The 24,192-nt window shown below is 44.0% G+C and overlaps 1 protein-coding gene across 5 annotated transcripts in view; it reads right to left on the bottom strand.

Annotated features, from left to right (window-relative positions):
• RHBDD1 (rhomboid domain containing 1) overlaps positions 1 to 20,688 on the bottom strand; it is a 411,942-nt gene extending 391,254 nt beyond the window's left edge. Inside the window, exon 1 of one of the 5 annotated variants that reach the window (XM_085634376.1) lies at positions 20,416 to 20,688. The gene's annotated coding sequence lies outside the window, so the exon portion shown is untranslated. Of the gene's footprint in view, positions 1 to 20,029; positions 20,209 to 20,415 lie in introns of those variants that run through there. The other 4 variants (XM_085634377.1, XM_085634379.1, XM_085634378.1 and 1 more) reach the window with 4 other exon arrangements.
• Between the last annotated feature and the right edge of the window lie 3,504 nt (positions 20,689 to 24,192).

Raw genomic sequence — 24,192 nt, 5'->3', positions numbered from 1 at the left:
AGATCAATTTGATTAACTTCACCTAACAAAAGTTGATTGAAGAATCTGCAGGAGTGTAACCATGATTCTCTGAAGCTATGTGGGGCCCCAGTTTCTGCATTACTCCTTGTAGACGATACTATTTTGTTGTCCCAGACGTCGAAAGGCTTACAAAAGCTACTATGCACAGCCAAGGGTATAGAAATTAATTCTAGTGAAACAAAATACATGGCCATTAGACCCCATAAGGCTTTTAGGAAAACATTTGTAGTACAGCAGCAAAACTGAAGCATGTAACCAAATTTAGTAATTTGGGCATAATGCTGGACTCTAAACATTCATAGCTTCCCCACATAAACAAATTCAAAACTGTTCTCGCCCACAGCGATATGGCTATCATAAATAAGCAGCAAGCCACTACACCTAAAGTGATCTCCTCTACCTTTCAGGTTTACACATGCAAGGCCCAAACAGCAGGACTACATGGTGCAGAACTGTGGGGTGTAAACAATCTAGACCAGTTTACTCTGAGCAAGAAGAAGTTTATAAGAAGGTTGTTATGCCTTCCCAGGTCTACACCATTATACCTATTTATCAGGATTTTGACCATCAAAAGAATACAGAGCTTAGCCATCTTGAGACCCATGCTCTTATGGGTAAGGATATGGGTCATGCAGATACTGGTACTCTACAGAGAGGGACTAAGGGAATTGTTGGGACTTGATAGCCTTTCCACATTCCCTTGGTTCCGCCATGTCCAGACCTGGTTTGGCATGCCAAGCTTGACCTCCTTTTGGAGTCAAGCTCACTCAAAAAATCACTTGAAGCGGATATATTGGGAGTGTGTTTTGAACACTCTTCACCAAAACCCTGGATTGAGAAGGTTGACTGGTAAATATTTTACTGTTAAACCGAGTCCAAGCTTTGAACAGTATATGGATGTCGTCCAACCCCATTTCGTAAGAAACCCTGTATGTGACATTTCGTTTTGACATCCTTCAAATCAAATCTTTTACAGCAAGGTGGAAACCGGCTAATAACGATAATGAAGGAACTAAAGGCAGGTTATGTACCCTGGATGCTATAGAAAATTTGTGGTGGGAGGAGAGAGGTCAAGGTAATGTTATATTCAGCCAACCGTATGTTGTATTTCAGCATTCTGTTGACTGTCTCGACTATCTCATTAGTTTCAGGATTATAGGTAGCAACGATAACGTGGTTGATAACCGATATACTCAAGAACACTTTTGTGGAAGGAGAAATAAAGTGATTGCCATTGTAAGACAAAATTGTATTAGGAAATGGCTTTATTGCTAAAATATTATGTAAAAACAAATTTACAAGTCTAGAGTGGTAACAGTGCTCATGAATGGAGAAAAAAAACATGTGGATTGATAGTCTACTCATGATGAAAAAGATATATTCCAACTCATAATAACAAAATGGGCCCCACAAAGTCAATAGTGACTTTTTCACAACAGAAGCACTCAACTGGCAATAAATGTGTATCATGAACTACTCCTTTTATCAGATAGTTAGGATGTGGAACAATGCATAATTTAAATTTCAGCAGCACTGTCCATGCTGGACCACGAATACATGGCTCTCAATCTCTGTGTGTCTACTGTAATGCCCATGAGTCCTTAATGCACTAAAGTAATATCCTTCTCCTTAACTTCCATTGAGTTCACTCCAGGTCGGGTTTTTGCGTTCACTGACAGGGTGGAGGAGGAGGAGGACGCCTGGATCGCTTCCCCCTGCTCAGTTCCCAAGAAGTCTCGCCAAAGGCAAAAGCTCCGCCGTGACCCGCTGTAGCACGCTGCCATCGTCGAGCATTTTCCACGGTACTGGCGTGGGGTGAAGTTGCGATCAGAGCCGGAGCGAGCAGGCGGAGCGGAGCAGAGAGTGGAGCTCTGAGATCGCTGTGAGCCCCGCTGGAAGGACGCCGCTCTGATAAAGCAAGGGAGCCACTGCCACTGCTGCTGCTGCCGGGTCGTAGAATACGCCGGACCCCCTCACCCGCGTCACGGCTCTTGGTCCCCCTACGCAAGTTGCCACTGCTAGAAGGCGGAGGGGTGGCCGATTGAGCCTGGGAAAAGTGTGGGGTACAGAGTTGGTTTGGATCGCTGCACTGGGACTAACCAAGAGAAAGAGCTGACGATCAGCTGTGGCTGTGTGTGCGACTGCCGTGTGGTCTCCTTGAGAACGGCAGAGGTGCAGGGAGGACGGCGGTGGTGAGATTGGGCGGCCGGGTGGGCCGAGTAAGCCAGCAGGCCAGCCAGCCAGCCAGTGAGGGAATCCGTGTTGGCGGGGAGCAGGGGCAAAACTGAAAAGAAAGTAGAAAAAGAGTTGAAAAAGAGTTGTAGAGCGGAGTATCTGGGAGAATTCTGGAAAGTATCTGGGGGTTGTTGTGATTGGCCCGCAGTAACTTTAAATGCCAAATAAGAGTGCCCATTTTAGGGCTTGGACCTGAATCTGGGCGCACAATTGCACTTATTGAACCGAACCTCAGCTGAATCCATGGGTAGCTGGGTCGTAGCTGCAGAACAATTAGCAGAGAAGCAGCAGAGAAGGCAGCAGAGTTTTAATCGTAGCTTCTTCATAACATATCGATATAAAATAGGGGGTGAGCTGAAGATGAAAACGAGATCAGCAAAAACCTCGGCTCAGAAGAAGCAAAATATAAGCAGAAGGAATCATGAGTCTCAAGGGAAAGCGAGACACCCCAGAAAAGTTATGACCAAGGGAACCTGTTCAGGAAGCAATATGGGAAGAGAAACAAGCCCAACCGCTGTAAACAGGGCATTGTATCAAGGTATACAGGGCGTTGTATCAAGGAAGACACCGTGGAGCCAGAGCAAAAAAGGGAGGCGTGGAGAAGAGCTTTGTTTGTGGCACACCGTATAAGGCTCGATCTGGAGGTATAAAGGATACTTTAGGAAAGCCACCTCCTGCCCAGATGGTCTTAACAGATTCTCCAGCCCTTAAACAGCAGTCGACCAAGGAATGTTTCGGGAGAAAAGGGAGTACGGACGATTATGGCTTCAGAGTCAATGCCAAAACAAGCTATGAGGGTGGCGCAAGTTTATCCACAAGTATATCCACGTCACAAGTTGCACCACCACCTTTTCCGATGACTAAAGACAAAGAAAACCTATCCCCTACATTAAACACTCTGCCTATACAATCCACACCAGTTGCACAGTGCACCTCAGGAGGTAACGAAAATACAAGTAATGGGGACCTTCAGCTTACATCTGAAGGTTCGCTCCTGTCTACCTTGTGTGGAGCGATGGAAAAAAAGAACGCGGATGTGGGTGTGGATGTATGGTACATGGTAAATTAGAACCAGCGAATTATATAGGGAGTAAAGATACAACAAACTCGGAAACAGACTCAATCTATGGTCATGAAGATCCAAATGTATCAAGGAATGAGGACAGTATGGTCGACTCAGATCTCAATCAAGCGGAGGGCTCGTATGTGTCATTTAATGCTTCAATCTCATCTAGCCAAATGAGGGAGCTGGATTATCTAGCCAACTCAATAAATTCATTTTCAAAATCAAGTATATACTCAATTACACAGAGGATACAGTATAACACCACACAAAACGGCACAAACATAAAACGAAGAAGTAAACAAGACCAGGTCCTGGGAATAAAAAGCCAGGAAACTGGAAAAAATGAAGGCAAATCCATCGGGGTGGGAGACACGCCGCCTAAATTCCCGGTACTATCTGCAATGGGGGCAATAAGTAGTACATTGACTCAAATGTCAGAAATGTTAACAACACGATCGAAGCTATTAACTGAACAGGTCAATCATCATAGACAAATGGCAGCAGAAATATCAATAAAGGATAACTCCGCAATATTGTCATCAATCAAACAGGACATGGGTGAATTAATTAAAGCCGTAAAACATCTAGAACGTATGGATGATATTGTGGATCTATTACAACTATTACCAAACCAAATCGGGAACTGCGAAGTGAACTGAATCAATAAAAATACTCTTCCAGGTACTGTAGAGAGGTTTACAGAAACAAAACATGAAATATGTAACGTAATAAATGGCAGCTCCGATCAAAGAAAAGACGCTGTAAATACATTAGTAGAGCCAAAGCTAAATAAGATAAACCCCTGTGGTGGATTACAAGTTGATGGATATCAAGAAGGCTACGCTCCCTACTTATGCAAACGGAGAGTAAAAAATCTAAGGAAGCTCAAGAAAAAAAATGAGATTAAACCAACATCGCCGGATGCGTTGGTGCCAAAGGAGAGTGTGATCTTTCCAATATTTAACATATCTGCAAAAAAGACAAAGGAACAAGAGAATTTAAACGGGGCTCACATGTCTGATGCAAACAGGCCAAGTTATGAAGAAACTTGTCTCTCGGCTAACCGAGCTAAAGTCATAACATCAATTGATAAAACATCAGAGCATGAAACCGTACGAGGAATGGTAACTAGTGCCATATTGACTTTACCAATTCAATCCAATGTTAAGATACCAACAAATGCTCGACATGTAACAACTGCACCACAGTTAAGGTACAGTGAAGTATTACAACAGGGAATAGATAACACTAGTACTTCCTCTATTAACCTAAGTACACAGAATGAGGATAGAATTATGCGATTATCAAATAACGACGAAACTTTATTGAAAAAGATTATGAATGGGATACAAGGGATAACGGAAAAACTGTAAGTCGGGGATCTAAGAAGTCCAGTAAAAATTGTGAATATGGGGAAAACCGATGGCATGGAAAATTGTACAGTTTTGGAGAACCTACAAAAGGAAGGCTTTGTGGGAATTCAACAGATAAAGAGGGGAGAACCCCAAAGATCAAACAAAGGAAAATTATGCCAAGAGATACAGCAACCATATAACGAATCCTCATGTAGTGGCGAAAATTGTATAATTGACTTTATACCTGTATATAAGTCAGAAGGCTTTCATGACATATTAAATCGGCAAAACATATTAAAGTTATTAAATTGTTTTGAAAGTTTGAAAGAACTTAACACTAAATCACTCGCTGCTGTCTGCTTTGTCTCGGATAATAAAGCCAACTCTGAGTACGAAATCACATGAACAACCTGGGTATCTCAGAGTGTGGCTCTGAAGATTCTAAATATTAAAGACTTCTTAACCGACTGGGGAATTATAATAAGACAGCCCGAGAAACGTAAATATCCATATATTCTGAGAACTGCCAATAGACGAACAGAAGATGAAAAACCACCAATAAACACCGGATTTCCGCATAAACGTGCTGAAGATAACATCAGATTTGAGAATTTTCAAATCACCGCAAGGAAAGTACAGGATAATTAGCTGATATCTGATGTTGCTCCATGCTTATGGGAGAGACAGTATATATATGAGGCCAAGAAGTATTCCTGAAAGGTCTAACATAAGGAAAGTCCAACAAAGTGAGTTTTCAATATTGTCCTGGAACATAGCGGATTTTGAGCAACAATTAAAAAAGGCCGGGGACAAAATGATGAGCTTTCTACAAGAACAATGTGCAATATGTCTCCAGGAAACCTGGCATTCAGGGAATTAAATATACAAAATTTTACTACACATGAAATCCAGGCAAGAAATAAACGCCTTTGGAAGACCAAGCGGAGGCTTGTCAACATCAATAAGTACTAAATTATGCGTGATAAGTAAAAAACTTAAAACATCATCAAAATATATATTGCCAGTTATCGTAACACATCAAAACTTTACGAAATGTTTGATAATCAACATTTATTTCCCTCCCCAATTGGTGAAAAATAAGTGCAGCTATCAGGCAAAATTGAACGTATTGGAAAAAATAATGGCAGTGAATGAACACATGGTAATCATATTAACGGGAGATTTTAATCAGACTCTGCTGCCATTGGTGGTCAATTCGGTAACCGGGGATGAACCAGATATGGCTTACAATATTCCACGAATAGTATTTCCTTTACAAAACAAGGCAAAAAAGATTGGTACTTCTCCTAGAGATACATATGACTTGTTGACGGATCTAGGATATAGAACTCTCAACGGAAGACTAAAAGATGATCAACCAGCTTCCTTAATATTCCGTGGAGCGATGGGGTCTTCAATTATAGACTTTACATTTGTCGATTACGCCCATTTTTACTTATGTAAAAAGTATGCCATTATACCGAGAGCCGAGAGTGACCATGATCCCCAAAGGTTAGTCATCAGTATTAAGCACAATTATTGGAAAATCCACGCAATGGCCAATAGCGGCAGATTGACTGCTGTAAATGGGAAAAGACTTATCTGGAACAATAAATTACAAAGGAAGGCATCAAACCTTGAAGCAACTATAATAGCCAGTACCGAGAAAGACATGATGGTATTAAAGTCTGGAGACAGTTGGTCGGATGCCTGGCAATCTATTTAAAAAAATATATTATCCAGTCTTGTGGCAAGTATACAATAGTCGTGATTAAACGTTAACGTAACAAAGTCTTCAAAATTAACTGAATCAAAGAGAATCTATCATAAGGAGATGTGTCATATCCTAAAACTTTCAATCTCGAATGAGAGGAATATGAAAATTCAAGAAATAAAGAAAGAATTTAAGAATAGGAATTTACAGATAAAGCGGGATAGTGTGGACACCACTTATGCTAAATTATATCATGCTATATCGACCAGGAATGAGCGAGCCTTTTGGTCCCTGGTGGGACACGGCACAAATTCGCATAAACAGCCAGATGACTTCTTTGTCTCAAGCCATAAGTGGGAAAATCATATTAAAGCTTTATATAAATCATCTGTTATATGTGAATATAAGACAACTAATGCGGATGGTTCATTTGCAGAAATAACTGAAGATGAAATTGTAATTTTTTTTTTGATAAACAAGTTTTTATTGTGTTTTCGGCATGAAGGACAATATCCAGAATGATATACAACAGTGTGTGAAACATGGCATCAGTAACTGCAATCAGGAAAGCAATTGGTAAGCGAGTGTAAACATAACCCCCCCCGTCCTCCCCCGTCCCCGCCCTCTGCGCCCCACCCCTCAAAACAAGCCCCCCAGCCATTTCCCCCATATTTTGCGGAATTTTTTAGGGCAGCCCCGGGCAGTGTATAACGACCGCTCTTGGGCCGCACACCAATCTACCCCTCTACTCCAGGTAGCCCTACTGGGCGGATCCGGTTGTGACCACACGGCTGCTATATCCCTCTTAGCTACCATTAGGGCAGTAGTGAGGAAGTATTTATCGTTATGGGATCCATCCACCCCGTCCGTGATGCCCAACAGAGCCAGTCTAGGGTTGTGGGGGACCTCCCATCCCAGGACCTCCGCGAGATCAGCCTCAATCGCTGCCCAGTAGCCCTCCAGGCGGGAACAAGACCACACCATATGGAAGAAATCCGCCGGGGCCACCCCACAACGAGCACAGGAGGCGTCCACACGGAGGCCCGCACGATATAGACGTTCCGGAGTCAGATAAACGGTGTGAAGGTAATAGAGTTGGATGAGCCGCAGCCTAGCGGAGGTGGTAAGCGACCGAGGGGCCATAAGGGCATCCCTCCAGTCCGCGTCATCCAGGGGTCCCACCCAAGCCTCCCATCGCTGTTTTAGGCCGCTCCAGTCTACCGGGGTATTGTTGATCAGGGATTTGTAAATGCGGGACATCCCCCCCTTCCCCAGGCACCCCAACATCACCTGAGCTTCAGGCGGGCTGTGAGAGGGCAACCTGGAGTCTAGAGGAACGTGGGCCTGGACCGCATGGCGCAGCTGAAGGTATCTATAGAATTGGGACGGCTGAAGCGAGAAGCGGGTCTGAAGCTCCTGGAAGGAACACATGTGGCTCCCCTGCCATATATCGCCCAGACTAGAGATCCCTAGAAGGTCCCACTGCCGAAAGCCCGCGAGGCCCACCACCTCCCGCAGCCATGTCCCGTGCCAAAGCGGTGTGAGTTGAGTCTTCGTCCCCGACCACCGGGTGTGCCTCAAAGCTGCGCGCCACGCGAGGCGAGGGGCCCGCAGGACGCCGGGGAGCGACCGGGGGACCGCTGCCCCATAGAGCATGTTTTGGATAGAGGAGAACCCGAGGCATTGCACTTCGAGTCGATAAGCCGGATCGCCCCACCCACTCGAGAACCAGTCATGGATCACCAGTAGCTGGGTGGCCAGGTAGTAGAGATATAAGTTAGTCATGCCCAGGCCGCCGTCATAGGAGGGGACTCTGCAGCGGTCGAGAGCCAGCCGGGGCCTGCCGCCGCCCCAGAGAAATTTAATCACCATCTTATCCAGTTCCCGAAACCACGGGCGCGGAAAGGGGCACGGAGTGTTTTGTAGCATGTATAGGAACTTCGGGAGGACCATCATCTTATAGAGGGCGACTCTCCCCAGCGGATTCAATGGGAGTGACTGCCACCGGAGCAAATCTGATCTGGTCCTGTTGACCACCGGAGCCACATTGAGGGCCCAACAGAGTTCCGGAAGGAGGGTGACCCAGATCCCCAGGTATTTAAATGAGAGTCTCCGGAGGGGAATATCCGATTGCCAATCGAAGCAATCCCTTGATGGGTGCAGCGGAACTAAAACGGATTTCTTAGGGTTAAGATGAAGACCCGACGCTTGGCCAAATCGACGGAGAATCCAGCGGACCCGGGGCCCCGAGGTCGCTGGGTCAGAGAGATAGAGGAGGACGTCGTCCGCATAGAGGGTGATCTTATCGGGGGTCATACCTGGCCAGTCCCACCCGCGGAGAACGGGATCCGAACGAATCAATACCGCCAGGGGTTCCATGGCCAGCGCGAAAAGGAGGGGTGAGAGCGGACACCCTTGGCGCGTTCCTCGACCAATGGGAAACGGGCGGGATAGAGCCCCGTTGACTAGGACACGGGCCCGCGGGCTCGCGTACAGGACCGCCACCATGGCACGGAACTGGGGACCGAAGCCCATGTGCTCCAGGACCTTACCCAAGTACGCCCACCCCACTGAGTCGAAGGCCTTCTCAAAGTCGACCAGCAGGAGGGCCAGATAGGGGGAAAGGCAGCCGCGGTGCGCCAGAGCAAGGTGCAGGCGCCGCAAACAGTGTCTGGTCCCCCGGTCCGGCATAAATCCACATTGGTCCGGGTGGACCAGGGAGGCAAGATATGGGCGCAACCGCTGCGGATGAAATTGTAAATTTAATAAAGATTCTCGCTCATTCAAGGCAGCAGGACCCAGTGGCATCCCTATCGGGTTGATAAAGTTCAACATAACATTTTGGAGTACGATGTTAAAACAGTTGTTCTTAAAGGTAATTAAACGTGGAATTATACCATCTTCCTGGAAAGGAGCGATTGTTCATCCGATTTACAAGTGAGGCCCAAAAGACAATCCGTCCAGCTATAGATTAATTGCATTGCTGGATTTTGAAGGGAAACTGCTTGCGAAACACCTCCAAAATAAATTAAGGGCATGGGCGGAGAGAAAATCATTAATACCAATAACTCAAACTGGATTGTGCTTAGGGTGTTCGACCCTCGATAATATTGTTTCATTGGCCATGATAGAAAAAAAGGCAAGCTTGCGGAAGGTTACACTATACACTTGGTTTGGGGATTATTCCACAGCATTTGACAAGGTCAACCGGCAAAGGCTGTGGAGTAAACTAACGCAAAAACAACAGTTGAGAGACAGAAAGCAGAACAATGTCATACATTCACCCCAGCACAGTGATCTTGGCCTAAATCCATTGTTTTTTTGCTCACCATGCCATTCCAGTTTGAACCCAGCCATATGCAAATCAGTCTTGACCCTGTGTCTCATGGGAACAGTCCAGCCCGAACTGCCAAGCCAGGTTCTCCCTGGACTGGAAACAAGCATCCTAGGACCAGTTTCGGGGTTTCACCCCTCTTCAGCCAGGATAGCTTGATTCCAGTGGCATGAAGAGCATGGGACCCACGTCTGGGCATACCCTTCCCACTCGGGGTGACAAATGCAAAAACAACAGTTGATGGACAGAATGCAGAACGATGTCATACATTCACCCCAGTACAGAGATCTGGGCCTAAATCCATCATTTTTTTGCTCACCATGCCATTCCAGTTTGAACCCAGCCATATGCAAATCAGTCTTGACCCTGTGCCTCATGGGAACAGTCCAGCCCGAACTGCAAAGCCAAGCCCTCCCTGGACTGGAAACAAGCATCCTAGGACCAGTTTCGGGGTTTCACCCCTCTTCAGCCAGGATAGCTTGATTCCAGTGGCATGGAGAGCATGGGACCCACGTCTGGGCATACCCTTCCCACTCGGGGTGACAAATGCAAAAACAACAGTTGATGGACAGAATGCAGAACGATGTCATACATTCACCCCAGTACAGAGATCTGGGCCTAAATCCATCATTTTTTTGCTCACCATGCCATTCCAGTTTGAACCCAGCCATATGCAAATCAGTCTTGACCCTGTGCCTCATGGGAACAGTCCAGCCCGAACTGCAAAGCCAAGCCCTCCCTGGACTGGAAACAAGCATCCTAGGACCAGTTTTGGGGTTTCACCCCTCTTCAGCCAGGATAGCTTGATTCCAGTGGCATGGAGAGCATGGGACCCACGTCTGGGCATACCCTTCCCACTCGGGGTGACAAATGCAAAAACAACAGTTGATGAACAGAATGCAGAACAATGTCATACATTCACCCCAGTACAGAGATCTGGGCCTAAATCCATTGTTTTTTTGCTCACCATGCCATTCCAGTTTGAACCCAGCCATATGCAAATCAGTCTTGAACCTGTGCCTCATGGGAACAGTCCAGCCCGAACTGCCAAGCCAGGTCCTCCCTGGACTGGAAACTGGAGTAAACTAACAGCATGGGAGGTTGACCCAAACCTTTTAAATTTTATTATCGGCCTGCATTCGGATACTTGGGTCAGGGTGAAGTTGGCTCATGATAATACATTATCACCAAAAATGGATACCATAAATGGTCTTAAGCAAGGCTGTGTCCTGGCTCCACTGCTATTCTCTTTGTACATTGCAGATATTGATTCAGTGTTAAGTTCAGATATGGGTGTGCCACCTAAATTAGGTTACAGAAAAATTCCATACCTAGCATATGCCGATGATTTAGTAATTTTATCCTTAACTCCTAATGGATTACAGCACCAACTGAACCAACTAGATACATATAACAAAGCGAATGGTTTGATAGCTAATTTGTCTAAAACAAAAATTGTGACATTTGGACGGTCTACACAAGTAAAAATGTGGACTTTAGGAGAAAATCCAATCGAGGTAGTGGACCGATATAACTACCTCGGAGTAACATTTGACAAAAAGTTATCATGGTTAAATCATATGGCTAGTAAAATTGTAAAATCTTTAACTATTACAAAATCAATTGCGAGATTCATGAAACTGTGCGGTGGGAATGCAATTATTCCATCACTTAAAGCTTTACAAATGAAAATGATTCCGTATTTATTGTATGGATCTCCTGCCATGAACAAGAAAGTTATCTTCGAGCTCGAAAAATGTTTTATGAAATGTGTACGCACCATACTCCAGCTACAACAGGCTACTCCACATTGGGTACGGTTGGAATTTGGACTAAAATCTCTGAAAATGCTGCATAAGAACAGCTGTGTTAACTATATTATTGACTGTGCTAAAGCCGATTCATGCACATTGAAACATCTAATAATGGAGGAACTCCAGAGTAAAAAATTAAGATAACTGCAACTTTCTAGCATAATGATGGAAATAGATTCTTCTGATCTGCCTGATTTACAGGAGATGGGGCGAATGACCAGGGATGTGCGGAAACATGTAATATGTAAAATATTAAAGTTAATACAGTGGAACTTAGATCTTCTACAAGCCGGGAAATATAAACACACGGGCTTAATAATTGACACATATGCCTTGCAGGCTCAAGAATACTTGGGATGGAATCTGACCAGTTATATTAAATGGAAATACCTAAGGTTCAGACAATTCTATATTCTGATAGGGGAGTTCGAAGGGACTTGGAATCAGTCTCTCAAAGATACACAGGTATGTCGGCTTTGCGGAATCGGCAAGAAAACTCTTCAACATTTAATATGCATTTGCCCGAGGCTGTTGCCTACACAGAGGTTATATTTACGCCCCATGTTCAATCATGCCAAAATAAGAACAACTACGGAGGCTATAGGTTATTGTTTAAGGCTCACAGGGGAAAGTGCAATTAGAAGGATGGTTCCGTTTTTAGAACATGCCTATAAAACGTTAAGCAACTAGATGGTTTTATTATTGGATATGTATATAGATGGAAAACAGGTATCACGATCTATGTATGTTTTCTTTGATAGAATTCCACGCATGGAAAATATGTGATTTTTTATTCTATTTTTATGCTTACTTATTCTCTATTTATTGTAATCAAATGATTAATACAATAAAGTATTTTACTACTACTACTAAACTTCCATCGAGTCGATCACCAAGGAAAGCCACATCTTCAATGTCTAATACATCCTAAATTTAAATATATAAAATCCCCTTTTAAACATCCCTACCAGAACACCCCTTAACTTTGTAACGTTTAGCTTCTTTCAGGACACCATCTTAAGCAAATCCCTGCTTCCATTCACCTAAATAGCCCAACCAGCCATCAACTCCAAGAACATCTACAATATGCTCACCAAGTCAAACAGTGCTCTTGTTCCAGACACACACACTATGCCTAGCTGGAAAATGTGACAAAACCAACCCTTGAGTTGCAACTCCCAGGAAATATACTTATTTTCAAAATAAAACTGAAGACAGGATAATAAACATTCAAGCCTTGGAAAGATCTACCCATACCTTCTTACCGAGAAGACAAATTAGTGGTGTGTAATCAGTAGGTGTCATAAACTTAGTCCCTAACAGGTTAGTCTTGAAATATTCTACCAACCATTCCCAGGTGAACGCTTTACTATTGGATATTACTGTAGTGAATCTCTGCATTTCTTAAGCAGAGGAAAGGCAAATGGTACTTTTCTCTCTTCTTCATGCACTAATTGAAACAGCACAACTTCAATAACCACTGCGCCTGCTTCCACAGTAAGAATACACTGCACGTTTGACAGGTAAGCTTCAGAGCAGAGTTTTGTGTTATCAATTGTTTTAGTTTAAAGATTACCTTGTATTGAATTTCACTGACAGGCATTCAGAATCGCTGCAAACAATTTGCTAACATGCTCTTTGAGTACTGAAAAACTAACAACAAAATGAAAGTAATAATCACAAGGCCCAATAAATGTATCAAGTTTATCTTTAACATTTGGTTGCGGTGCATCTGAAATCCCCTTAAATGAATCATTCCTAGCTTTCATATCATCCGAAGAAATGTGATGTTCAAGGTATTTGACATTTTTCTGTAAAAATCTATATATTTCCCCTTGTTACAGTCATGGCTCCCTCACAAAAAATTCTCAATAATTTAACTTAAATATCTCTGTGTTCATTGTTTAGATTTTGATATGATCTGGATATGCTAGAGACGACTCCATGGACATCAACAAATAACTGAAAATTAATTGTGGGAAAATAGGTATCACGGATGCTAATCCAAAAGGCATGTGTGAATTATGATAAACAACAACAGACGGCACGAATGCAGTCAAATACTGATATTCCTCTGATAACAAAATCTGGTGATAAGCGGACTACAATCAATGGTTTAAAAATATTTTGCTGCACACAATTGAGCAAACAGATCTATTGTTTTGGGAAAAGGGATGAAAATAAATCAGAATGTTACTATTTAAAGATCTTAAGTCAGCCACTCACGTCCACTCTCGTCATCAATATATAAAGAATGGTTAAGTGAGCCACTTGAAGGAAAATCTGTTTTATTAGTTATAATATTAGATCTCAAATTCAGAATATCCAGTACCAATAAAGCAGGATTTCTAACAGTGATTTGGAGACTCTGAAACATCACATCCAGTCACTACCGCATGAGAAACACAAGAACGAGAATATGAAGAAAAGACTTCATACTGCACCAGAAAATACACTCATAGGTTGGAATGCCTCTGATCGGTGGTACTATGGCAAGAGAACTGTTGAGTGGCTTGAAAAGCTTCAGAATGTCTAACATTCATAAGACTTTCTATACAAGTAAGCAGGTACCTTAGATTTTGTCAGCATCTATCTGTGGACCCCTGACCTTTTATAACTATATTTCTTTCTGTGCAAGTCTGTAATTCAGGGGGGTGTGAAACAGCACTTAAAAACATTCAAAAAATGTGCTACAGTCTTCACAAAATTATGCAATTTAATGCATGTAATGCCTAAAATGTGGTTTGCCAGTATGTCGAATTATTTTTTTTCGACATAAGGACATAGTGCGTATAAACATTATATGAGGTACAGGCAGGAGGCTTGTTCGACCAGAATATATCTCTGGGCGAGCCATATTCTTTGTGATCTAGCTTCCCAAAGGTGAAAATTACATTTGATCCCTAAATACGATGTTGTAAGAACTTCATAAATTTAGCATAATGCAAAATTTGGGAATTTCACTGTGTAATTTAAGTTTTGTGCAGGCCCAGCTGGACGCGTAATACTGAAGCTCCTTCTCTGTGATTGAGCTAAGACCCACCTCACACCCATCCATCACAGGCGTCACCAGTCAGGTGACCCTGCTGATAAGTAGGGGTGTCCGCACAAGTCCTGGGCCAGATACCTACCCCTAACACTAGTGTCTGTGTTGTCCTTTCACTTAGCATGTAGGCCAAGTGTCCAAGGGGAAACTAACGCGTCTGTCTCAATCACCCAGGGTGTACAGGTTGAAACCGAGCGGCAAAGCCTGCAATGCCACTCACCGCAGGAGAGACTGCAGCAGACGGCCCCAGAAACCTTCAGGTACAGTATGACACCCCAGATGGAGATGTCTTGCACAACGCTACAGCCACAGCAGCACTATCAGAGTGTGCACAGTCACTGCTGGGCTGCACACCATGGATACCGTGCCATTGAGGTGCCCCAGCATCAAACAGCCTCCACTGGTTCTAACACAAAAGCTCTGCGAAACCAGTTTTTATTTATTTATTATTTATTTTTGTGTTTTATAGAGCGCAAACTTGACCCGTGAGGGTATCAGAGCGCTTTACACGGTATACAGTGGTGGACAAACAAAACGTTTAAAATGTAGAGATATACAAAATCAAACAATCAAAAGGATGGCGAGGGGCCGGGGTGCTGAGAGCATAGGGAAAAATGGGATACAGGTGTATGGTTACAATTAAAGTTAGTCAGTAGACGCAAAACAATGGTCCCATATATTCTCGGCGGGGAGAATAGGTAATCTGGGGAAGGAGTTATAATCTTAGATTCATCTGGCACAGTGTGGTGGTTGTGGTCAGGCATTAGATGAGGAATTTACCCATGAGGAAGGTTTTGGCCTCCTTCTTGAAACATGCTAGAGAAGGGATTCTTCTGATGTCAGGTGGGAAAGAGTTCCAGATTATTGGTGCTGCACCAGTGAACGCCCTATTGTAGGTTCTTTTTTTCTGAAAGAAGGCAGGTTGGAGTAAGAGGTTTCTAGCGGGACTGGAGTTCCTGCTTCCTCCCGATACCACTAGTTTCTGTGCCTGATAAGCAGGGGAGTTTGTGTATAGAGCCTTGTGAGTAATGCAGACCAGTTACAACTGAATTCTGGCCGCTAGAGGGAGCCAGTCCAGGGCTTTCATATGTGGGGAGATGTGGTCGAATTTCCTGGTGCCTATGAGTAGTCTGGCGGCCGCGTTGAGTCAGGCTTTTAGAGCTGCTAATGATCTCTTGGGTAGTCCTGTGAGGGTGGAACAACCATATTCCAGTCTAGAGACGACTAGTGCTTGCACTGCCATTTTGAGGTCAGTAGCCACGATGAAAGGTTTTAGCTTCCATAGGTAGCTCAGGTGGAATCTGGCTGCTTTAGCCATTGAGTTAATGTGGTCTTGCATGTTCAGGTTGCAGTCGAGGATTATGCCCAGGGATTTGGCTGAGTCCACAATGGTCGGCGGGCAGTTCAGGGCTGTGATGGCCTTAATCCACACCAGAATCTCCGGGTTGGCTTTAGAAGGGGAGATTAGGAGAAATTCAGTTTTCTTTGCGTTAAATTTGAGTTGGTTATCGGCTAGCCATTGGACAGTCAGTTTCAGGGTCTCATTCAGGGAGAGGATCTCCTCGAGCAAAGAGATATTGAAGTATATTTTGGTATCGTCCGCATACATATGGTAGGGTGGGGGACAGGGTTGAACCTTGGGGGACTCCGACTGTGACCGGGGTAGGAGTTGATAGGTTGCCATTGATGAGGAATCTCTGAGAGTGGTTGTGGAGGAAGGATCTGAACCATTCTAGGACCACGCCATCCAGACCCATCCTGAATTTGAGGCGTTCGAGTAGTTTTTCATGGTTGACCGTATCGAAGGCGGAGGATAGATCAAGGAGGATTAGAAGGAAAGTTTTGCCTTGGTCTAGGGCTTGGAGGGCATCGTCCACGATGTGGAGCATAGTAGTTTCAGTGCTGTGCCCAGGCCTGAATCCAGATTGGAAGTCGTCAAGTAGGTGGAAGTTGTTGATGTGCTGACTTAGTTGCTGTTGTACACACTTCTCCAATACTTTGGCTAATAGCGGGATATTGGAGATAGGTCTGAAATTGTCAGGGGAGGCTGGATCCAGTGATGGTTTTTTCAAAATAGGGAGGACTTGGCCGGCTTTCAAGGGGTCCGGAATCGAGCCCTGCTGGAGAGAGGCGTTGATTATTGCAGTCCAGCAAGGAACAATGGATTGGGAGGCGGCAGCGAGGCAGTTGGCGGGAAGCGGGTCATTAAAGTGGTTATTTGGGTTTAAGGTAGAGAGAATTTTGGAGATAGAGCTTTCGTTATAGTAAAATTACAGTTAAATCCGAGGAAGAGAGAAGCTCAGAGAAAGAGTGACCACACTGAAAGAAGAATAGGAGCACACTGCACTTAAGAACCTGGGCCAGACACTACGACCAAATTATCCCGAATCCTCAAGGCACACCGTGCCACAACCCAAATAACCATGCCTGATAACGGCATGGCCTCAAAGTGCTAGCACTGTGCAATCAAGAGAAGGTTAGTGAGAAGCAAGACTCCCCACTCTCTACTGGAATGGAACTCCAAGAAGATCCAGCCAGCACTAACTAAGATGAGGAGAACTGGATCAGTGGCAGCCCTGGTCACCATGAAGCTGGAGTCCAACACCCGAGGCCAGTGGCTACACTACAGAGACAGTCGACCAGTGAGATGCCCTGTTGGCCACTCCCAAAGAAGGTGCATGGCACTGCATCCAAAAGAAGAGCCTCGAGCAGCGAGAAGTCCCAACAGCATTAATTGGAAAGAAGGTGCATGCTGAAGCACCAAAGAGAAAGAAGAGAAGGGAGAGTAAGTGTGACCAGCCGGTTCATACTGGGAAGCCTGATGTCCGACCAAGCCCAGAAGGAGGGAAGATCAAGAGGGGCCAGGACTGAAAGGCACAACCGTGAAGACTTGGGCCATTGACAGAGAGCATCTATCCACACAAATAAGCCACAGAGGTAAAATTAGGAAAACCTGGCGACAGCATGTCAGGAGAATCAGAGAGTAAGCTGCAAGAAAGCACGATCTGTGTTTCTGCCCCACGCTTCCCACACTAACTATGCAGAAACCGTCAGCTCAGCAACTCAGAGCATCCAGGCTGAAAGATGTGGATACTCAAACAAAAAAAACTAAAAGGATGTAAACACATGCCTACCATTACTCCAAATTGTTTGATGACCCAAGAATGAAGGTCTTCAGCAATCAAGGTAAGTTGTCATCACCTTTTGTACAGGTTTACAACGTGGCTGGCAACCTCATCACGCCAGTTCCTGTCTAGTGCGTCATTCCAATCACCCAATGGAGCATCGAAACAATCAAAATGGAGTCCAACACCGTCATTATATCTACAGGCAAGAAGCAGCAATGACCAACTGACGAAATAGTCAGCAAGCGACTAACTGCTCACCCCACCTGCATCCCGATGACTAGAGCACGTCTTGACCATGACCCATCAACCTCAGTAGTTGCACTAGTGACTAGGCAGTGGCTCCCCAGTGGTCTTGCAACACTCCAGACACAGCATATACGCAAACTCTGGGCAGACCACACACCTTCCTGTGGCAACCCATCCAAGGGGACCCCCACAAGCACAAGAAGACTTGACACTTCCCCACTGATGGATGCCAGGAGGTAGTGGGGCCACAGAGCGGAAACCTTAACAGGTTGCAGACTGTCTTCCCAGTCACAAGACTGTCCTCCGTGTGTCGAGTAACACCACCAGTCAAGCTTTGAAATGGTCTCCAACAACGCTCCTGATGCACCCATTGTGAACTGTTGACACCAACCACTAATCATCTGAGCATCAGCATAGTGGACCAACTCTATCTTATGGACATTATTACAGCAGGTATGCTTCCAGAAGGTCTTGGTCTAAATTTAGATTTTGTGTCCTGTCTCAGAGGTTAAACTATGAAGGTGAGCAAATGTGTCCTTTTGCAGCCAGTGTCTTCAATCCATGCATCCACTGCTGTCCTGCTGATTGACTGACCTAGAGACTCAGTGGTGTCTAGTTTAAGTTGTTTTGTTTCCACTGTCTGCTCGATACGTAATGAAGCAGCCCCTTCCCTGGGGCAGCACAAAATATCTATCCCTAACACTAGTGCATGCATCCCAATAGACCCAATTCAGGCAGAGACTGCCAATTTTAGAAGCCAAAAATGGCACAATTTGGGCTGTCTAGCACCTGAAATTGCCTCTCTTTCAATTGAAGACAATGGGGGAAATACGTTCCTCTGATTCTTTTTTTTTATGTCTCCCACTTTCCTCTCATAAAATGTTAGCATGTATGCTAGTGCCCTTTATCGTCCTTTCACTTGCATGTGTTCCTTGGATCTATGACACTACACAGCTGTGTCCCCATCTGTTTTTTTAAACACCCTGACTGTGCCGCTAGTTTTCTGTGCACCCAGTGGCTATTGTGTACCATCTTAATTCCCATCCCCAGGGCTTTGGGTGGGCCGGGTCGTGCCTTTGCTGAGCACCGGCAGTTCTTAAATGCCGGTGCTGGGACGGGTCCCTAGAGGGCTCTCCTTTTAACCCTCACCCTGAGGGTGAAAAAACATTCTTTACTCTGCAGTAGTACCACTGCTCAAACAAAGCTTTTGATGTAACTTCATAGAGACTCGTTTAATTCTTTCAGTTACTTCAAACCTGAAGCATTTTCAATATTATATAAAAACAAAACCATAGTGGTTTATTTTATGCAACTAACAACCATTGATAAAGCCAATAGTCCTGGCTTGTTGTAAGCATGGTACTTGTACCATATTTAGATGCAATGACGGAAACAGCAAAATACCAGTTGGGTGGCACACTATGCTAAGTATAGATTTTTAGCTTACTATTTTTAAGCCACTCCCTTAATCACATCGGCCACGCCCCTTTGAAAGACCTCCCCTTTTTTCATCCCACTTAAAGCCCTGCCCATCCCTGTAAACCATTTCTTTGTGCCCGTTTTTCCGCAAACCTCTCTGCTACATTTATCACTGTCGCTGCCCTGTTATATTTATTGTGCCTATGTTTTTATCTGCATTTCAGTCTTTGATTTCTTTGTCTCTCTTTACCATTCGACACTCTCACACTGCCTGCCTCCCAGCTTTATGTTTTCTGACAGTGCACCGTATTTACTTTGTTTTACTGCCTCTCCGTGTATCGTGTCTACCTGAGTGATGTGTCTATGGGACGTTTAACTTATTCAGTGCCTCACGCTACATTGATGCAGGGTCTCATTTCATCATAGGATCGAAACCTCGTTCTCTGTGCTTCCCACGGTCAGCGGTTTTTCTACAGTCAATTTGCTGCAGTTTTCTCATCGCAATGCGCATGCTCTCGCAACCTAGTTCGTAACAGTGCTCTGGCGCATTTATGAGGTCATACCCTCGCCTGCTGCTGGTAAACAGCACACTAGCCGCTCGTGCGTCTGACGCTTGTAAAAGCAGAGAATGAAATTGCGTAAATGACGTACGTGTTTACAGCACAATCACGAGCAAGGAAACCACGCACCAGAAACAATTAAACAGGAGCAGAACTACGAACCGTGAGACGAGCAAGACCTACGTCTGCAGCATACAGGACTTCCTACATATGAAGATAAAATCAGCCTATGGGAGCTCGCGTACCCGCCCACAGGCTCCTTGTCCCCGCCCCTGACAAAACTCTTTGTGCGCTGTTCAACGTGGCTTTATATGTGCTTTGCTGCACCCCCGTCTGATTAAAAGGAGGGCCTTTACCGAGTCTGGACTAGGCGTTTTACCAGGAGTTTCAATACTCTGATAGGAGAGGAAACGAACAGTCTGCCGCACATTATGAATTCGACAACTTTTGTGTGATCAGTCGGACAACGTGCCTTACCTGCCTAGGTACAGTTTACGACTTCGGAGGTGTTTCTGTACTTCCTTTCTGACGTCGGATCAGTATGACGGCTCGGATGTTGTTCTCCAACTCTGTAATGCCGGGGAGTAGATTTATCCTTCTCTGGAAACAAGAACAGCATACCTGGATCTCTCAGGTCTCCCTTCACCCTACTGCCATACGACCCCTTAGCTAATGATGTTACCTCTTCCACCCAGCTACTGCCTTGTCCTTCCGCGGCATCGCTCCCTTTGAGGACGTGACTCACCGAGAGCCTATTGACTGCCTGTTGCATCAGAACGTGTTTGATTTAATAAGTAAAGATGCTTGAAATGACGATGCGCTTATTTTCGAGGGACCTGTGGGACCAAATTAAAACACATGAGCTCAAGAAAAGAGAAAATCGTTTTATTTTTTTAATATATATGGCTTCCCGAACTACAGACTGATCAATAAGTGCATGATGTCAGTGAGACAACCTGTCATACACAATAGTAGGAAAAGGAGACAACCGCCAGAAGATGCAATTTGTTCTTGTCTGTATGCTAAAAAATATGACCGCCAAAAGCAAAAGATACAAACACCCAAATTTAGTCAAATGCCACTGTGGCAGTTTACTCGGAGGGCTGGAGGCTAAGAGTCTGTGTTGATGATCTGTTGCAGATAGCTTCAAGTCGCAGGGGAACCACTTTTCCATTTATTGACTGCCTTTACATATTGGTAGCAGTTGTGGTGATCTAATTGTATGGTGCCCAGATTTAAAACAAAAAACAAAATATGGGACATTTCTCCCCCCCAAAAAATAACTTTAACTTTACATCAACTGAATGGGCACAATGCCAGCGCTCATCAACAAAGAAACGCACAAAACGAGGTACTAAGGAAATAAAACATAATTTTTATATCTGTTAATATAATTGCTTTTTGTTAACAGTTGATAACTAGTCTTGCTTGTGAACACATAATGTGCATTCCATTGTTTTCAGTCAGCCCACTCTGATAATCATAATGTGAGACAATTTTCCCGAAATCTACTGGCATATCTGATGACAAACCAGGACTGTCCTGACAAATCATGGACGCCTTGGTCAACCTAATTGTGGCAGTCAATACGCGAAGGCAGGTAAGTGATCGAGCAGCCTTTATTCCAGTATGCCGTCTCACCCACGACAGGTAGCGACCGGCTGGCTTAGGTCCCAAGTTCAACTGACAGTCAGCTGGGGTACTCGCCTACTGTACTAAACCAGCACGGGCAACTCCAGTAGTAAACAAAGCATGAGCCACTTTAAATGTAAACATCATTGCATGAGGACGAGGTGGGGCTCAGGCACAAATACACAGTAGCACGAGCCGCACTTGCTGTACTGCATCATCTTCTCCCTCAAAACAAAAAAATTAAAAACACAACATGAGGAATTCTTATAATTCAGAGAAATGTGAAAAACTAAAGTTAAACTTAACTCATAGATGGTACTTAACATAACCAGGAGTACCACCACTAATACATTACATAGTCCTTGAATTTACCAGGTCTCTTACTTTCTCGTGACCTAGTGCATACTACCGTTGACTGAACACCAAAAACGATGCCAATGATGATTATCATTCGTTCGTTCATTCATAACATCACACAAATCAATTGCTATGATCAATTGAATTTATTCAAGAGTCACTCCTCAATCAAAAATGTTTTTTGTTTTTAAGAGATTTTTTGTTGATTTTTTTAAATTCTTTGATTTTATAATATACACAGGGATCACAAAATTACTAATTTTAAAAAATGTGTACCTACCATACAAATTACATGACATACATACAATACATGAACACATCTCAACACAAACAGTTTTTTAGCTCCAGTTCTGCGCAGTTTAAACTGCAATTTTTTTGTAAGTGCCCTGGACTGAGTATCAGAACTGTTGTGAGTGCCATCATATCCTCTGGTAAGTACATCATGACATGGAGCAACATCCTTGATATTCTTTGTAGGTTGTACCTCTTCTGCCCAATCTAAATCCAAACCAGCACCTTTCCCTAGGTTAGTGATGCTGACTTGCTGATGCTATAGCCTCATCATATTTTGCTTGTTCCACCAGCATTTGTCTTCTAACTACACTGAACCGTTGCCAACTCTAGACACTTTTGATGGAGATGGAAAAACCGACTCCACCTTTTTCACCATGACAAGTCTCTTAATCAGGACATAATCTCCAACCATAAAGTAAGTATCCCGGGTGTGATCATTGCCCCCAACTTGTATCATGTTTGCTTGTTTTGCCTTGATCCTTGCAATGACCTTTTCCTTTACCATAACTCCTACATTTGTTTTCTTGATAGTAAGTTGATCCTTTAACCAAGTACGAAGCAAAGCTGAGTGGCCTCTTCTCCCTTTTAATAACAAAAATGCATTGACCCCTGTGGTACAATGCGGTGTTGTACTACCAAAACTTCTGCTTGAGAAATTGTCACATCCATACTGGCTGCAGGGGCAATCTGCACACCTTCCTTTGTTACCTCTATCCACTAAACCATTCGATGATGGCAAGTATAGGGCAACCCGTAAGTGCTGGATACCACGTTTGGATAATAATTTGATCATTTGTTCTGACACAAAATGTGATCAATTGTCTGTAACCAGGGACCTGGGTGACCTTTCTATGGAGAGCACCAGCTTCAAAAATTTGTTTGCTGTGTCAGTAGAGGGAGAGTTGACAAAATAAGAGTATAACCATTTGGAGTAGTAATCGACCAGTAGAATGGCATATGTCATGTCCCCTGGTAAAGAAACATATGGTCAAGAAAAGTCATGACCCAACTTTTCCGAAGCTGTATTAGGGAATGGAAATGTATGCAAAGGTGTTTTGTTGATTTTCCAATGTTTATTTGGAAAGTAAGCACTTGGGATATTTTTCAACTGACTGCTTCACTTGACTGTCTAAGGCAGGCCACCAATAGTGCTACTCTTGCCTAAATGCCCATTATGTCCTTTGGAGATAATGGTGGAATGCATTTTAAAGGGAGGAACATGCAAATCACCTCTTAATATTATCTATTGACTAGCGAAAGCTCGCTCACCGCCTGGGCATATGTCCTTAAATCACCTTGTAAACTTCTGACTTCAGGCCCACATCGAACAGTGTATGCACCAACTTGTTTTAACACTTCATCTTCTTGACATGTCTCTAACCACTCTTTAGCACTAAATATGGGTTCACTTTGCATAGCATGGGTGGTTTCAATGGAGGCAACACATTCAATATCATCATTGTCACACTCTTCATCAACCTCAAGCAGTGGCATCCGAAAAAGACAACCTGCTCGGAAGTTCTTACAACTTGACACATGGCTGATGGTGAAAGTGTACTCATGTTGTTATGGAACTACTCTTGTTAGTCTCTCCATCACGTTGTTATGAATACCCCCTTTAAAAATGTAAACTAAGGATTTGTGACCTGTATGAAGCTCGAACCACCAAACCCAGATGTACATTTTAAACTTTTGAACTTCCCAGATGCACACTAGTATATTGTTTTTCAAATTTCCTGAGTGACCTTTGGCTTAAGACCGCTCCAGGACCTGAAGACTTGCATCTACAGTGGTTGCAGAAGCGCAATCTTCCCTGAATGCGCAAAGCGCTGGCGCCTCACGATTAAGCCCTACACCTTGGCAAAAGCAGCTTGTACTTCCTTGCACCAAATTATTTCTGTTCCTTCCCTAACAGATATCTGAGAGGCTCTACTGCTAAAGCATACGCTCACACAAACCGTGCTTAGTATT

Source organism: Triturus cristatus, chromosome 11 (assembly GCF_964204655.1).
Source record: "Triturus cristatus chromosome 11, aTriCri1.1, whole genome shotgun sequence".
NCBI classification, from domain to species: domain Eukaryota; kingdom Metazoa; phylum Chordata; class Amphibia; order Caudata; family Salamandridae; genus Triturus; species Triturus cristatus.
This window is presented reverse-complemented; position numbering and strand designations above follow the sequence as displayed.